This window comes from Vespula vulgaris, chromosome 11 (assembly GCF_905475345.1).
Source record: "Vespula vulgaris chromosome 11, iyVesVulg1.1, whole genome shotgun sequence".
Taxonomy (NCBI): domain Eukaryota; kingdom Metazoa; phylum Arthropoda; class Insecta; order Hymenoptera; family Vespidae; genus Vespula; species Vespula vulgaris.
Genome location: NC_066596.1, coordinates 2,203,441 through 2,222,500, shown reverse-complemented (window position 1 = coordinate 2,222,500; position 19,060 = coordinate 2,203,441). Strand labels below are relative to the sequence as shown.

Here is a 19,060-nt window from a genome sequence, read left to right as displayed (position 1 = left end):
AGAGAGATAGATAGAGAAAACCGAGAGATATCGATTTATCCGTTTGAGTAGCGTCATTCGTTATGGATGATTTCGCACGAGCATTCCAGCAACACGATACATTCTCGTTACTTGAGGGTTACCAGAGGAAATATTAACGATTAAAGCTATCTCGTGTTAGAAACGAGATAGATACTTTGATCGATTCGTTCAACTCTTCCGATTATCAAACATTTATACATTTTACATCTTGTGTACGATATTAGGTATTATTTTTATATTATTAGTTCGTAAAATCAATTTCTATTTCTTCTATTGATATAATTTAAATCTACATGATATTTTTTTTATTAATTACAATATCTAAATATCTCGAAAACAATGGAAAAAATAGTGATAAATGAGCTTTTTTGAGGGATAGAGGAAAGAGAGGAGAAGACAACATTATTATTAATATCTGATTCGACGGATATTTTCAACTTTACATCATGATCAACTCCATTCCTTTTTTCTGTTTTTATTAAGGAGAACTTATAATTTACTTAACAGCATCTTACTTGACACAAAAAAAAAAATAAAAAAGAAGAAAAACAACTTTTGTCTGGAACATTTCTTTAAAAATATCGTTTTTCGTTTCGTATACATTTAAATATCTCGATTTAAAATAATATTCACACATACACATTCATATATATATATATATATATATATATATATATATATATATATATATATATATATATATATATATATATATTACGATCACAATGATCATTTTTCTGATAACAATAAAAAAGAAATATTAAGAAAATTCATTCGATCATATTATATAGAGCATGAAAAGCCATCACTTCGTCCTTTTCCCACTTAAGACTCGCTTAACGTTAGAAAGGGCTAAAGAAGGGTGAATCCTCGCGGGTGAGCTAAAGTGAGCATGGTCGGGCTTCGATAAGGTCAAAGGACAATTTATCGTGATTCTCGCGCCATTCTCGCGGTCTTCCTAATCTCTTCCTCTCTTAATCTCTCTCACCAGTCGGATTTCTTAGGGAGAAGGGATAGAGAGAAGTGAGTAAGGAGATGTTGGGTTGACCGTAGGAATGAAAAAGAGAATGGGAATGAAAGAGCGAGAGAGATAGAGAGAAAGAGAAAGAGAAAGAGAAAGAGAGAGAGGGAGAGAGAGAAGGAAAGATAAGTGAGAATATATCCACGTCGTCACTAAGAATTCGTCCTCTAAGAATTTATCGTGCGTCTTATTTAATTAAATCCGCTATTTTCGCAATGTCTGGCACGAGCCATTGGCGGTCCTGATAGTCCCTTTTTCTTAATTAACCGAATAAACTCGAGTAAAAATGTCGGTTAGTCTTCGAACGATGTAGACAAAAAGAAAAAAACAAAGAAAGAAGGAAAGAAAAGATAGAAAAACTTTTCGCCATTTTCATTCTCTCGAATAACGATGTTTCAATTTGGAGAAATCCTTTCTAGCATTCTTTCCTGTCCCGTTTAGCAAACTATACGTCTGCTTTTGCTGAATTTGTCATTTCTATTCGTAATTTAATTACGCTTGATGGCTGACTATCCATGCGCATTTATCTATTCTATCTTTATCTTTCTGACAATTTAATAATTGTCATTCTTCCCTTTTCGTCTATTCAAATCGTTCTAAATTTAAATGAAATATGTTATTATACGAATCATTTTCAAAATTAATAGATAATATTCTCTCTTTTTTTCTGTTTCATTTTTTTTTAAATATATCAATCGTACTCCTATCATAAGATTTCTCATCGAGCAGAATTGATTTTTAAATTGATATATTAATGATTACTGTTTCGTAAGGTATATAGTTTTCAAATTCAATTATAGCGCATCTCCAGGTTTATTACGAATATTTCAATTGCTCGGTGCGGATTAAAAAAGAAAACAAAACAAAAAAGAGAAGATAGAACGAAAGAAAGAAAATGTAGATACTTCATAGGTTATAAAAGGAAACTCGGACATCGAAGGAGAGATCGAAAATCAAGAGAAAAGGTCGGACGGGCTTGAAGCTAATACCATTATCGGAATTAATATTGCATGGCATCGATGTGAAGTTATTCGGAGTCAAAGAAAGAGAAATATGGTGGGTAAAAACAATTTTATTGGAGGATGGAAATATTGTAAGTACGAAAATAGGAAACTAAAAGGGATGAAAAGAAAAAGAAAAAGAAATAGAAGTAGAAAAATAAAATACTCCATAAATAAAATCGTAATCGAAAATTAATTATTTAAATGTTACTTGAATAAGTTCGAAATATAGTTAGCAAATAAATCGTTGGAGAAAATAACTTCAGACATTTTTCTCTTCTTCATTTTTTTCCTTTTTTTAATTATGTAAATTCAATACAAAGTTCGATTTTCAAGGGAAAACTAACTTTTCCCAAGTATTATATTATAATTTTTATATCAAAGAAATATGAATTGCGTGCACAAGAGGTAACAGATAAAATCTTTTAATTTTCTTTTCCATCGTATTTCTACTCATTGACCAATGAAAACTTCGATTTATTGGATAAATTTATTTCCACGTATATCCTTGATATATAATATAGTGTTTCATTCCTCGTTACCGTTTCGAGTAACGACTCGATCCTTTTACCAACGGTTGACCTAAATGCTTCACTCTGGTCCGGAATTCAGCTCCCAAACGTAGCAAGTCTTCGGGGCAGTTAAATTTGTAATTTAAATCAATGTTAATCTTGAAACTAGCGCACTACAGCGGGGCACTCTCTCTCTTTCTCTCTCTCCTCTCTCACTCTCTCTCTCTTTCTCACTCTCCGTTGGGATACATAGATTCAAAGACGAAAGAGAGAGAGAGAGAGAGAGAGAGAGATCGACGACTTGCTTTGTAACTAAGAAAATTCTCCTAAAACTTTGATCTTTCGATCTTCTCATTCCTTTTTGTGTCTATTTATTATATCGTGTGTATGAAATAAACAGTGGGAGCAACAACAACAACAAGAACAAGAACAACAACAACAACAACAATAATAATAATAATGGTGATTTCTGTTGAATGAGTAATGTCGAGGAAGTTTGTAGATAATTTGCAACATGTTTAGTTACCTAACTGGATCACCAGGACAACCCAAAAGTTTATCCTGGTACAAACTTACGTCATATCATCAGAAAATTCTTTAACAACAACTAACATAACTGCCAACAAACATAACAGAATGAATGTCCTTTCTGTATCGCACAAATCTAATCTCAGATGAGACAGATGAGTGAAATCAAGCCTAAAATTATAATATAATAATAATAATTATTATTATTATTACTATTATTATTATTGTTATTAGTAATTCTTAGTAATAATAATATTATTATTTGTATTATTATTATTAATAGTACTAGTAAAAATAATTAGTATTAGGTGTTAATAAAAAGATCTCAAGAAACTAATATCAACAATAAAAAGAATAGTTATATTATAGTTAACGTGCCTGAGAACTTTGGATCATTAAAACAAGTACGTTCGAGCAAGTCTAATACAATACAAGAGGAGCATGAAAATTTCAATGAAACGTAAGTAATCATTATTTTATCTAACTTCCCTTTTTTATCTTAAGTACTAAGTGCAAAAAAAAAGAGAATAACTAAAGGAAAATCTCAGAACACTAACAAAACGGCAACAAAAATAGAAAATCATTTATATAATTATTTTTGGAAACTATTTATAAGAAACCATTATGAAAAACTAATAATTTAAATAAATTGCTTAAAAATGTCGAAAAATAATAACTACTGTATAATTGTGTTTTTAGTACGTGAAACCAATCTCGGAGAAGTTACATAAAAAGGACGCAAGAAACTCAAAAATCAGAAAAATTTTCAAAGGATGGATACAATCAAAAATAAGAAAACTACTATGAAAAGGATATGAACGATTGCATATCATCAGAAGTGTACCAACGTATGAAAACGGAAGTGGAACACTATTAAGAGGATTGCAAAAACTGGAGACAAGAATTGCATATATATATATACATATATATGTATGTATGTATATATGTACGTATAATTAGATAACAAAATCATTCAGTAATACAATACAGTAAAATATAATACAATTAAATTAATTAAAAATATAAAATAATAAAAACATAATAATCTTCAAATTATATCTTATAATTATTTCGCATAATACTCATTAAAACAATATATATATATATATATATATATATATATATATATATATATATATATATATATATATATACACACAAGTGTGAGTGTGTGTGAATTTATGCATAGACATATATCATTGTATAAGAAACAACAGATTCTATTTTATTGTATTTGATTTATTGTATTTCATAGTAACAAAAATGAATAGCATTATATTGTATTGTAATATAATACTGATAAAGTGAATTTATAAAATCAATACAATACTTTTATAATTAAAGAACACGTGATGTAATCAAATATAATGTAATAAAAATGAAAATACATATTTTCAAAAAATAGACATACGATGTAATTTAATTGAATTCCACAAACACAATATTCTCCTAAAAGAGCGAAAATATAAAAAGGGATTGATGCTACTAATCGGGCCACTTCTTCGCAAATCATGTGACCCTGTTACAAATCCAGATTTACCGAAAGATTTATCGAGGTAACAATAGATTTTGCTTTCAACAGAGGGCGTATACGATTACGACCAATAGCACAATTCCGCGCGCCACCTCTTTAATCATCATAGGACACAGTTACAAATCCTGATATGCGGGAAGAATTCTTTGCGGGCCAATAATACGAAATTTCGAAAGAGGGAGTATACTACTTACCAGGATTTGGCGCGATTTCGAGTGCCACCTCTTTGATCATCATGTGACCCGGTTACAATTCCTGATTTGCGGGAAGCATTCTTTGCGCACCAATAATACGTAATCTCGAAAGAGGGAGTATACTACTTACCAGGATTTGGCGCGATTTCGCGTGCCACCTCTTTGTTTATCATGTGACCCGGTTACAATTCCTGATTTGCGGGAAGCATTGTTTGCGCGCCAATAATACGTAATCTCGAAAGAGGGAGTATACTACTTACCAGGATTTGGCGCGATTTCGCGTGCCACCTCTTTGATCATCATGTGACCCGGTTACAATTCCTGATTTGCGGGATGCATTGTTTGCGCGCCAATAATACGTAATCTCGAAAGAGGGAGTATACTACTTACCAGGATTTGGCGCGATTTCGCGTGCCACCTCTTTGATCATCATGTGACCCGGTTACAATTCCTGATTTGCGGGAAGCATTGTTTGCGCGCCAATAATACGTAATCTCGAAAGAGGGAGTATACTACTTACCAGGATTTGGCGCGATTTCGCGTGCCACCTCTTTGATCATCATGTGACCCGGTTACAATTCCTGATTTGCGGGAAGCATTGTTTGCGCGCCAATAATACGTAATCTCGAAAGAGGGAGTATACTACTTACCAGGAGTTGGCGCGATAAATCGTGCCACCTCTTTGTTTATCATGTGACCCGGTTACAATTCCTGATCTGCGGGAAGCATTGTTTTCGCGCCAATAATACGTAATCTCGAAAGAGGGAGTATACTACTTACCAGGAGTTGGCGCGATAACTCGTGCCACCTCTTTGATCATCATGTGACCCGGTTACAATTCCTGATTTGCGGGAAGCATTGCTTGCGCGCCAATAATACGTAATCTCGAAAGAGGGAGTATACTACTTACCAGGAGTTGGCGCGATAACTCGTGCCACCTCTTTGATCATCATGTGACCCGGTTACAATTCCTGATTTGCGGGAAGCATTGTTTGCGCGCCAATAATACGTAATCTCGAAAGAGGGAGTAAACTACTTACCAGGATTTGGCGCGATTTCGCGTGCCACCTCTTTGATCATCATGTGACCCGGTTACAATTCCTGATTTGCGGGAAGCATTGTTTGCGCGCCAATAATACGTAATCTCGAAAGAGGGAGTATACTACTTACCAGGATTTGGCGCGATTTCGCGTGCCACCTCTTTGATCATCATGTGACCCGGTTACAATTCCTGATTTGCGGGAAGCATTGTTTGCGCGCCAATAATACGTAATCTCGAAAGAGGGAGTATACTACTTACCAGGAGTTGGCGCGATAAATCGTGCCACCTCTTTGTTTATCATGTGACCCGGTTACAATTCCTGATCTGCGGGAAGCATTGTTTTCGCGCCAATAATACGTAATCTCGAAAGAGGGAGTATACTACTTACCAGGAGTTGGCGCGATAACTCGTGCCACCTCTTTGATCATCATGTGACCCGGTTACAATTCCTGATTTGCGGGAAGCATTGCTTGCGCGCCAATAATACGTAATCTCGAAAGAGGGAGTATACTACTTACCAGGAGTTGGCGCGATAACTCGTGCCACCTCTTTGATCATCATGTGACCCGGTTACAATTCCTGATTTGCGGGAAGCATTGTTTGCGCGCCAATAATACGTAATCTCGAAAGAGGGAGTAAACTACTTACCAGGATTTGGCGCGATTTCGCGTGCCACCTCTTTGATCATCATGTGACCCGGTTACAATTCCTGATTTGCGGGAAGCATTGTTTGCGCGCCAATAATACGTAATCTCGAAAGAGGGAGTATACTACTTACCAGGATTTGGCGCGATTTCGCGTGCCACCTCTTTGATCATCATGTGACCCGGTTACAATTCCTGATTTGCGGGAAGCATTGTTTGCGCGCCAATAATACGTAATCTCGAAAGAGGGAGTATACTACTTACCAGGATTTGGCGCGATTTCGCGTGCCACCTCTTTGATCATCATGTGACCCAGTTACAATTCCTGATTTGCGGGAAGCATTGTTTGCGCGCCAATAATACGTAATCTCGAAAGAGGGAGTATACTACTTACCAGGAGTTGGCGCGATAAATCGTGCCACCTCTTTGTTTATCATGTGACCCGGTTACAATTCCTGATCTGCGGGAAGCATTGTTTTCGCGCCAATAATACGTAATCTCGAAAGAGGGAGTATACTACTTACCAGGAGTTGGCGCGATAACTCGTGCCACCTCTTTGATCATCATGTGACCCGGTTACAATTCCTGATTTGCGGGAAGCATTGCTTGCGCGCCAATAATACGTAATCTCGAAAGAGGGAGTATACTACTTACCAGGAGTTGGCGCGATAACTCGTGCCACCTCTTTGATCATCATGTGACCCGGTTACAATTCCTGATTTGCGGGAAGCATTGTTTGCGCGCCAATAATACGTAATCTCGAAAGAGGGAGTATACTACCTACCAGGAGTTGGCGCGATAACTCGTGCCACCTCTTTGATCATCATGTGACCCGGTTACAATTCCTGATTTGCGGGAAGCATTGTTTGCGCGCCAATAATACGTAATCTCGAAAGAGGGAGTATACTACTTACCAGGATTTGGCGCGATTTCGCGTGCCACCTCTATGATCATCATGTGACCCGGTTACAATTCCTGATTTGCGGGAAGCATTGTTTGCGCGCCAATAATACGTAATCTCGAAAGAGGGAGTATACTACTTACCAGGAGTTGGCGCGATAACTCGTGCCACCTCTTTGTTTATCATGTGACCCGGTTACAATTCCTGATTTGCGGGAAGCATTGTTTTCGCGCCAATAATACGTAATCTCGAAAGAGGGAGTATACTACTTACCAGGAGTTGGCGCGATAACTCGTGCCACCTCTTTCTTCATCATGTGACCCGGTTACAATTCCTGATTTGCGGGAAGCATTGTTTTCGCGCCAATAATACGTAATCTCGAAAGAGGGAGTATACTACTTACCAGGAGTTGGCGCGATAACTCGTGCCACCTCTTTGATCATCATGTGACCCGGTTACAATTCCTGATTTGCGGGAAGCATTGTTTGCGCGCCAATAATACGTAATCTCGAAAGAGGGAGTATACTACTTACCAGGATTTGGCGCGATTTCGCGTGCCACCTCTTTGATCATCATGTGACCCGGTTACAATTCCTGATTTGCGGGAAGCATTGTTTTCGCGCCAATAATACGTAATCTCGAAAGAGGGAGTATACTACTTACCAGGAGTTGGCGCGATAACTCGTGCCACCTCTTTGATCATCATGTGACCCGGTTACAATTCCTGATTTGCGGGAAGCATTGTTTGCGCGCCAATAATACGTAATCTCGAAAGAGGGAGTATACTACTTACCAGGATTTGGCGCGATTTCGCGTGCCACCTCTTTGATCATCATGTGACCCGGTTACAATTCCTGATTTGCGGGAAGCATTGTTTGCGCGCCAATAATACGTAATCTCGAAAGAGGGAGTATACTACTTACCAGGAGTTGGCGCGATAAATCGTGCCACCTCTTTGTTTATCATGTGACCCGGTTACAATTCCTGATCTGCGGGAAGCATTGTTTTCGCGCCAATAATACGTAATCTCGAAAGAGGGAGTATACTACTTACCAGGAGTTGGCGCGATAACTCGTGCCACCTCTTTGATCATCATGTGACCCGGTTACAATTCCTGATTTGCGGGAAGCATTGCTTGCGCGCCAATAATACGTAATCTCGAAAGAGGGAGTATACTACTTACCAGGAGTTGGCGCGATAACTCGTGCCACCTCTTTGATCATCATGTGACCCGGTTACAATTCCTGATTTGCGGGAAGCATTGTTTGCGCGCCAATAATACGTAATCTCGAAAGAGGGAGTATACTACTTACCAGGATTTGGCGCGATTTCGCGTGCCACCTCTTTGATCATCATGTGACGCGGTTACAATTCCTGATTTGCGGGAAGCATTGTTTGCGCGCCAATAATACGTAATCTCGAAAGAGGGAGTATACTACTTACCAGGATTTGGCGCGATTTCGCGTGCCACCTCTTTGATCATCATGTGACCCGGTTACAATTCCTGATTTGCGGGAAGCATTGTTTGCGCGCCAATAATACGTAATCTCGAAAGAGGGAGTATACTACTTACCAGGAGGTGGCGCGATAACTCGTGCCACCTCTTTGTTTATCATGTGACCCGGTTACAATTCCTGATTTGCGGGAAGCATTGTTTACGCGCCAATAATACGTAATCTCGAAAGAGGGAGTATACTACTTACCAGGAGTTGGCGCGATAACTCGTGCCACCTCTTTGATCATCATGTGACCCGGTTACAATTCCTGATTTGCGGGAAGCATTGTTTGCGCGCCAATAATACGTAATCTCGAAAGAGGGAGTATACTACTTACCAGGATTTGGCGCGATAACTCGTGCCACCTCTTTGTTTATTATGTGATCCGGTTACAATTCCTGATTTGCGGGAAGCATTGTTTGCGCGCCAATAATACGTAATCTCGAAAGAGGGAGTATACTACTTACCAGGAGTTGGCGCGATAACTCGTGCCACCTCTTTGATCATCATGTGACCCGGTTACAATTCCTGATTTGCGGGAAGCATTGTTTGCGCGCCAATAATACGTAATCTAGAAAGAGGGAGTATACTACTTACCAGGAGTTGGCGCGATAACTCGTGCCACCTCTTTGATCATCATGTGACCCGGTTACAATTCCTGATTTGCGGGAAGCATTGTTTGCGCGCCAATAATACGTAATCTAGAAAGAGGGAGTATACTACTTACCAGGAGCTGGCGCGATAACTCGTGCCACCTCTTTGATCATCATGTGACCCGGTTACAATTCCTGATTTGCGGGAAGCATTGTTTTCGCGCCAATAATACGTAATCTCGAAAGAGGGAGTATACTACTTACCAGGAGTTGGCGCGATAACTCGTGCCACCTCTTTGATCATCATGTGACCCGGTTACAATTCCTGATTTGCGGGAAGCATTGTTTGCGCGCCAATAATACGTAATCTCGAAAGAGGGAGTATACTACTTACCAGGATTTGGCGCGATTTCGCGTGCCACCTCTTTGATCATCATGTGACCCGGTTACAATTCCTGATTTGCGGGAAGCATTGTTTGCGCGCCAATAATACGTAATCTCGAAAGAGGGAGTATACTACTTACCAGGAGTTGGCGCGATAAATCGTGCCACCTCTTTGTTTATCATGTGACCCGGTTACAATTCCTGATCTGCGGGAAGCATTGTTTTCGCGCCAATAATACGTAATCTCGAAAGAGGGAGTATACTACTTACCAGGAGTTGGCGCGATAACTCGTGCCACCTCTTTGATCATCATGTGACCCGGTTACAATTCCTGATTTGCGGGAAGCATTGCTTGCGCGCCAATAATACGTAATCTCGAAAGAGGGAGTATACTACTTACCAGGAGTAGGCGCGGTAACCCGTGCTACCTCTTCACGTATCATGTGTTCCTAATATAAAGCTTGGTTTGCGGAAAGATTTTTTGCTTTGTTCGATATCGGTTTTTCTCACAGGAGAGGATATCTTACCTAGAGCTGGCAAATTATTATGTGCCACCTGTTCGCACACCATTTGAATCGATTTTGTTGAAATATTTTTGAACAATATTCTTCCAAAATTTTGAGTAGTAAGGCCATTTTTTGAATAGGGATATGGGGATTGTATAGGATTAATTAACCATTTTGGATTACTTTGTACAATTAATAAAGAACAATTTGTATATTTTATAATGTTATTTATTTTTGTTTTTCTTTGTTTAGTATACATTGAACATATATTTTTTTCGATAATTATAATAATATTTTCGTATGAATAATGCTATATTATAATTCGATATATATATATATATATATATATATATATATATTTACATTTATATAGATGTTTTTATGTTATATGAATGTTTTGCGGGTTATATAATTTACAAGAGTGTAACGCACTATAATACAATGTTTTTTATTTGGATTAATATAATAGTATTTATCGTTCTCTCTCTATTTCATAAAGTATTATCTTACACAAATTTTTGTTTTATAGTGGTAGAATGGTTTCTATCCACTTGGTAATTATTCGGTATTCTGTAAGGGAAAATATTTGTCTGATGATCGCTATAGATTGCTCGTTGGTTTGATAATTCTTCAAACTGCTTCGATTATCTTCAAAAATAATGATGTTATCCAATGAAACGTAGCATGTATCATATCGGAGTTAGACGATTTTGTAACCGTGGACAATTGACTTCCGTACCTGTTTCTTCATATGTAAAAATTCCTTGGGCTTGATTATTTCTCTTTCGCTTGATTACTCTTCATGTAGATCATCTGTAATAAGACAAAAAAATATGATTAGAAGAAGGTCTAAGTAGATTTTGAAAATTTCGAGAAAAGATGTCGTAATTGCTTTATAACGTTGACAAAGAAATGATTTAGTAGAAGTAATAAGTATATTCCAGTATTTAGAGAAAGATTATTTCGAAAAACTTGTTCTATATTTTATATAACATTTTCTATCTCTTTCTATCTCTCTCTCTCTCTCTTTCTCTTTCTCTTCTCTCTCTCTCTCTCTCTCTCTCTCTCTCTCTCTCTCTCTCTCTCTCTCTTCCAGGTAATGAATATTTCTTGAAAAGTTTACCTTATTTATCAACTCGTCTATTCAATTTTTTTATTATTTACCTGGAATGCTTTTTGAACGAGTTTATGTACAGTTTATGTACTTTTATGTATACATTTATGTAAACTCTTAACATCGTATGTGGCCGTAACCTTGCACGTTACGCGATATTAAACACACACATATGCGTTTATACACACATTATACTTGTCCTTTCATACTTTCTTTTCATCCGTCGTCCATTCACCCGTACTTGATCTCAATGCTTTTCCCTTCGTACTTTTTTTCCTTTTTCTCTTTTTTCTTCTCTTATCTTTTGATTTTCGCCATTTCGAAGTTCGTAGGATGCTAAGGTAGATCGTTAGAGAAGGCAACTTCTCGACCGTTTCACGCAAGATTTACGAGGAGCTTTCGCACGCATGACTTGAGCCTCGTCGTGCGTATAAAATCGATGCAGGTACAGTGAGAAGCAATAATGTTGAGTGGAGGGAGTATAACTTTTCCATTTTTATCGAGTTTCCTTTTTCTTTTCTTTTTTTTCTGTTTTACTATTTTTTTAAACTTATTTACATTCATAATTTTCAAATAAAATATATATATATATATATAACATATGATTATATTACGTCTTTCTCTATAACAATTTTAAAAATAACAATTTACATATTAATATTTATTTTTATAATACCGTCGTTATCAAAAATAAAATCATAATAATTGAATGCATAATCCTTGTCTCCGATAAAATAATGTTTAACATTTTAAAATGAATATAAATATTTTAAAACCATTCGATACTTTTGTGTATATTACACGTATATCATATATTCCATATGTTTATATAATAAAAGTGATCTTACAATAATTAAATTTAATATTTGTCAAAATTTATAACTCCCTTCGAAACAGTATAGTGTTCAAATGTTTAGATATGAATATACCTAATTTTGAAAAACTTTATCGATATTAATTTCTATTAAACACTATTCTTGCTCTCTCTTTGATACCTACGTATACAGATAAAATAAGTTTATAAAAAATAAAAGGCAATTATGAAAAATATTTTTATCGTCAATATTAAATCATTGTTCTCACCTACGATGACATATTCACAATGACAATCTCTCTTCTTTACAATAAATGTTTATAATAAATATTAAACATACTGCTATATTCCGTGAGATGTATGCAATATCATAGAAAGAACACGAATAAGCGATAAGACGAGTTTCATTAATATTACGATAGGTTAGCTTATCATGAAAGTAACAAGGGAAACTCTTAACTTACCGTGTACAAGTTAAACTTTACGAATTAAATTTTCTCTCTCTTTCTCTCTCTCTCTCTCTCTCTCTCTCTCTCTCTTGTGAGAACACGCGTGCGCGTTTATCAATCATGTTTTCCATTGTAAAAAAGCGAAGCTTAAGTCGTTATTTGCATTTTCCATTTCATAGAATATTGAAGAAATATTTTTTTCAAAGCCACGCTTTGCGTTTCATAAATCCATCCTACACCTTTATTTGAAAAATAAAGTTAAAGCTGACGTAGAATCACTTGCCACATTTATACGCGTTTCATAACGCGTATAAACCGCGTAGATAGCTTGAAATATACAGATGTGTACGTGTGTGTCATCGTATACATATATATAGATATATAATAATAAATATATATGCATTTACATTGATACGTATAAAGTATTGCAAATTATTTATCACGAAAATTATTAAAAAATATCAATAGAAATATTATTGTTAAATAATTAAAATAATATGAATTGAAAAGAAGTATGAATAGTTTCAATCATTTTGGTTAATACATTTTATAACATCTTATGTAGTTTATCTTATATATACATATATATATATATATATATATATATATATATATATGTATCTATGTATGTATATTTGCGTGTATGTGCGTGTATGTATATGTGTAAATGCATGTGTCACGTCGCGTACCCGGGGCTAAATCATGGCGTATATCTCCCTGGATCAATTATTGGATTCCTACGGCCAGTAGGAACGAGCTCGGAATGAAAAGCACCACAGAATCTTTATCCTTTCCTTTTTTTAACCTTCCATTTCTCTCGTCGCCCATTTCCTTCGTCGTTGCTAGAAGCTCTTCCTTTTCCCGATTCTTTCTGAAGCGTACAGAACGTAAGGTGCCTCTTCGCTTCTCTGATTCTGCAATGCACACGAAAAGATAAAAAAAGAATATATATATAAAGACGACTGAGACGTTAGGAGACTCGTTTTAAATCGACTTTAAATCTTGATTCTATTCAGCGTTCCTTTATACTAACTTTTTTCTTTTTTTTTTTTATCCAGAAAATAACCTTATCAACAATCGATTTTACCGACTTATCAAAGAATAGATTTAGATTCTAGAAATTGTTTTTTTTTACTATCATTTAATAGAAAATTAAATAAAAGTTCGAGTTCATCTTGAATAAAGATAAGTTGAATTATTTCGATAACACTTCTGATTTAATCGAGTTAAATATGATTTGTATGATTTGTAACAAATAAGAGAAAGAGAGAGAGAGAAAGAGAGAGATTATACGATATGATAGAGTTAGCGATGTAAATATACAAGTATAGAAATACAAATAACGTATGATATGGTCGATGTAAGTAAAACAATGTAATATCCATGATAATCAAAAGCCATAAATAATATCTTTCGAAACGAATACGAACGAGCATGGTGGAATACTTGATTCAATTATCAGTATATACAGGTAAACGATAGAATTGCATGACAGTTCCCACAGAATCATTTGGTCTCACCTATAGTAAATTATATTAAACATACGGGCTATTATATCTATGCTAGATATACATCCAATGGCTCACGTAAAGTTCTCATTGTTATTTTGTCATCAATGAGATAACAAATTTATATTTTTATATCTTATGATCAAACGATAAATTATTTCTAATACAAATTCTTTTTTCTTTCTAACTTGCTTTCTTCTCTAACTACTTTAAAAAACTTTGTTTCTACAATAATATATGAATGTGAAATTATTCCTATATCAATTTATAACACTTTACATCCTTGAGCATTTCTGCATGAAAGCACATATAAATAGATACACTATACAGAAACAGAGAAATATATATATATATATATATATATATATATATATATATGCGTTCAGACATACACACTCGTGTACGTATATTCACCTCGAACGCGGATACACAGATGACTAGTAGGCGAGAAGGATCGATGATTAGGGGTGGTTGTACTGAAACAGGAAGGAGAGTACAATGACTGTGCTCACGCACGAGCTCGTCATTACAACAGTATGTTGCAGGTACATCCGGTCGAGCTCACGTGAGCGAGCGAGTAAATTGTAAATCGGGAATTACGCATGTTGAACCCTTTGCTTCGGTACTATGTGCAACTCACTAGCCAACGAATAATCTTTTCATCCATATATATATACGCAGATATACATATATTATATCAATATACTTTATAACACTTATACAGACATGCACATATATATATATATATATATATATATATATATATATATATAAAGCGATTTTAAAAATGTCTGAAAATAATTAACATTGTATAATTAATGTCTAAACTATTAAAACTTTTCATTGATCACTAGTATACGAATAAATTGAAAATCAATTAAAAGTTTGTTAACTTTTTTTTTTGATTAGAAGAATGTAATTCTTAGATTGAGAAAATATTACTCGATAAATATATATTTTAATTACATAAGTTATAACTCAATTAATATATATCTCAATTAAAATTAAATATAATGAAAAAAAAAGAAAAAAAAGAATGCTTGAAAAGATATTTAAAAGAGACAAGAAGAAAGTACATTCTACATAGAGAGAAGAAAAACTGTTTAAAGCTTATCTTTAGACGTTTGTCTCGAACGATGTTGACTCTTCAACGACCTGACTACGACTGCTCTACACTAAACAGAATACACAGAGGATATGAAAACACAGAAAGCGGTCGCTGTACGTGACAATCAAGAATAGACATTTGTATAAATATTTTCCTTTAGTAATACTACGTATTAATTCGTAGTGTGTGATTTTTAAATAGTATGAGTTATAACATCAATCATTTGATGTTGCTATACGTGTATGTGTTTAAATAAATAAATAAATAAAACTTTTTTTTTTTTTTACATATAACTCCGCATTCGTTCGAACTCTTTTCGAAGTTTTCAGTTATAAAAATATATCTTCTTTTTTCAATTTTTTTTTATATTCTTCTTTTTTTATTTCTTGCTTTTTTTTATACAGCTCTCGCATTTGTTTATCTGTAGATACATTCGGCTCTATATGACCTCTAAAATTCATATGCCAATTTATTCAATTTTACTCTTTCTCTCTCTTTCTCTCTCTGTTCTGTTTCTCTATCTTTTTTCTTTTTTTTATCCTATTTCACGATATATCTGATATTTAAATATTGGTAATTAAATATTCGTTGACTTTGCATTTTGAGTATTGAAAACTATACACGAAGGCGATCAGCTGTTCTCTCCAGTGTCGTTGCCTTTCTGCCTCTCTGCTCCGTTTAGTAAACGAAGCCTGCAGCTTTTAAACGGCTTTTGCACGACGTGAATTTCATTCGAATCGACTACGGAACGATTTTAATATTTAACAAAAGGGATCCTTCCTGTCAGCTTTCCGAATGGCTATCAGTACGAATTATACAATTTTCTTTCTCTCTATTTCTCTCTCTCTCTCTCTCTTTCTTTCTTTCTTTGACTCTCTGTCTTTCTATGGTTTCTCGTCGTTGTTATTTCTAATCACTATAATACTATTATATTTAAATAAAAATAAATATAGTCTTTCCTTCTATTCGTTTTCTGTTTTCATCGAAACTTAATCCTTTTAAAAAATTCCTTTACGATTTATTCTAGATACGTGATAAATTATGTTTATTTTACTTTGTTTTTTTCTTTAATAGCGAAAGAAGATTAGATTTAATATTTTGTCTATTTTTTTTACTTATGTATTAAACGTCTGTGATAAACGAGAAGAAAAAGAATTAGACATATATCTTTTTAGTATTAGATTTGTGGACAAATGTTTAATGCAATCATTGCATTAAAATGCAATCTTTTCTTTTTATTTTTTCTCTCTTTCATCACAATATTATTCCATATCGTTACTACAACTCAATTAAAATAAACGTAAGATCGTTCAAAAAATATATATTTCAGATTGTTCCAACGAAGTCGAGCACGACGTTTGAAATCCATCGAAATAATGGGTCCCATAAATCCAATTTTAAATTACACCATTAAACAATCTATACATATTTTACATATCTACATTTTATATATTTTTATTATTATATAATTATTATAATTGAAAAGTTATAAAGATCTTTAACGATCTTCCAATAAGGATTAGATTCACTTGTCAATGTTCGTCCCGCGTTTGCAAAAGAGAAGACGAAAAGAGAGAGGTTACGAAAGAGAGAAAAGAAAAGGTATGAAAAGGAGAGAGAGGAGAGGAAACAGGAAAAAGAAAGAAAGAAAGAAAGACAGAAAGAAAGAAAGAAAGAAAGAAAGTGAAAAAGAGAGGAAAAACGAGAGAAAGAGAAAGAGAGAAAAAAAGAGCCACGTTGAAAGTGAGAAAGAGCAAAAACGGGAGGACGTTTGACGGATCCTCAGTGGAGAGGTAACTTAATCACCGGACCGGAGATGTTCTTCCGGGAGGTTTTCCCCGACGCTCTCAGAAGCGTGAAGAGAATTCGCCTTTAGAGTTTAGCCTGAGGCCGCCGGCACTCGTTCCGTGCAAACAGTCTGTAGAGTATACCGGATGACTTGAAAAAAAAAAAAGAAAAGAAAAAGAAAGGGAAAAAAAGTATAGAAAATGCATAGACACTACTAGCAAAAACTACTTACAAACAGTTTTGAATATACCGCTATGAATATGCTAATAGTTAAGGATTAAACAGAGACAAAATTTGATCATTATCAAATTCCTATTTTTGTTTCTTCGATTAAATAGATGTATTAAATGATTAAAAAAAAAAAAAGTAATTGATATTAATGAAAAGATTTACAAACTTTCTAATAATCATTTTTTCTTCAATGATATTATGAACAGGATAATAATTTTAAAGTGAGATGATTAAAAGATGACAATTGTCGTCGAGTTTTTGTTCCACTATTTTGCTTTTCTTTTTTTTGTTTGAATATATCAAATAACTCGAACGAATTTGAGTATATCGAACAACTCAAAGAATAGTACGATATTAACTGCTTAGATACTACTAGAAAAACGCTAAAAATTCTCGAATAACTCTTTCAAATACCACTATCGATGATATAGTGAGGATTAAAAGGAGACAATGGCGATTACTATCGACTTTTTATTCGACTTTTTCCATTTGAATATAGATACTAGCATGACGCACATAAAAAAAAGGGAAAGAATATAAATTGTCTCGATAGCTATCGAAAAAAGAAACCTACAAATATTCTGCTAATACTTCAAATACCGGTATTAAAAGACAATACAAAACAATAGTTGGTCATCGACTTCATATTCAATTCAATTTTTCTCCTTTTACTTAATTTCCAAAGACATAAATTCATTTACCATATTCTTCTTCTTCATCTTCTTATTCTTATTCTTATTCTTTCTTCTTTTTTTTTTATAAAAGAAAATTTCAGTTTGCCGGACACTTTCATAATTGTATCGCAAGAAATTGTACGAGCCAAAGTAATTTTTTCTAGAAATACAAATAGTTAGGAAAAAGACAAATATATACGTGTATATACATGTACACACATATAATATATACATATATATATATATATATATATATATATATATACACTTTTCATAAATCAAGAAACAACGACGAGGATAAACGCTTATCTTCTCTTTCGGTAGAGTCATAGAATTTATCGTCGAACGACAACAAAGACGACAGTGAAGTTAGGTCAGCTTCCTTTTCCATAAATCCAGGGACAATAGAGATACGGCGTAAAAGACGTTTGGTGACTCTCGAAAGTTTCGATACTTTGTCGTCTCTTCTTTGGATATATCTCGGACCTTCTTCGATCGCGTCTTCGACGAACGTGTTGGCCAGTAGCTAGATCCACGATTCTTTCTCCACGGGTAAAAGAGAACGACTAACGTACGTGAACGGAAATTTAATGTTATTCTGTGTATAATAGTTATTTACGTTTCCGTAGTACGTATGTGCGTGAGTGTGTGTACTCAACGGATAATGTATCCGTGTGTGTTCGTTTCGTATCGATTTTTCTTTCTCTTTCTTTTTCTATTTCTGACTGTTTATCTGTCTTTCATTTTATCAGCTTCGTTAGGTGCATGTATGTGTGTATATATATATGTATAATGTGTGTATATATATGTATATATATATATATATGCATTTAATATAATTATCTTTTAATATTAAATAATTTATTTATTTTTTATGAATTTCTTGACATATTTTATCGTTGTATCATTTCTAATACTCTCGTTATTTCAACTTTAAAACGAATAAACGACGTGATTTGCTCGTGACATATTTATAATACTACCACATCGAGGCAAC

At 34.4% G+C, this 19,060-nt stretch overlaps 1 protein-coding gene and 1 long non-coding RNA gene across 9 annotated transcripts in view; one reads left to right on the top strand and one right to left on the bottom strand.

Annotated features, from left to right (window-relative positions):
- Positions 1–19,060, top strand: part of LOC127067682 (lachesin) — a 243,913-nt gene that overhangs the window by 66,813 nt on the left and 158,040 nt on the right. The gene's annotated exons all lie outside the window — the stretch shown is intronic.
- The window catches only part of LOC127067693 (uncharacterized), a 76,972-nt gene continuing 68,672 nt past the window's right edge, over positions 10,761–19,060 (bottom strand). The window contains exons 3-4 of the long non-coding RNA XR_007782709.1: positions 13,444–13,668; positions 10,761–11,190 (exon numbers count right to left, since the gene is read on the bottom strand). This is a non-coding gene — a long non-coding RNA (uncharacterized LOC127067693). The remainder of the gene's footprint in view (positions 11,191–13,443; positions 13,669–19,060) is intronic.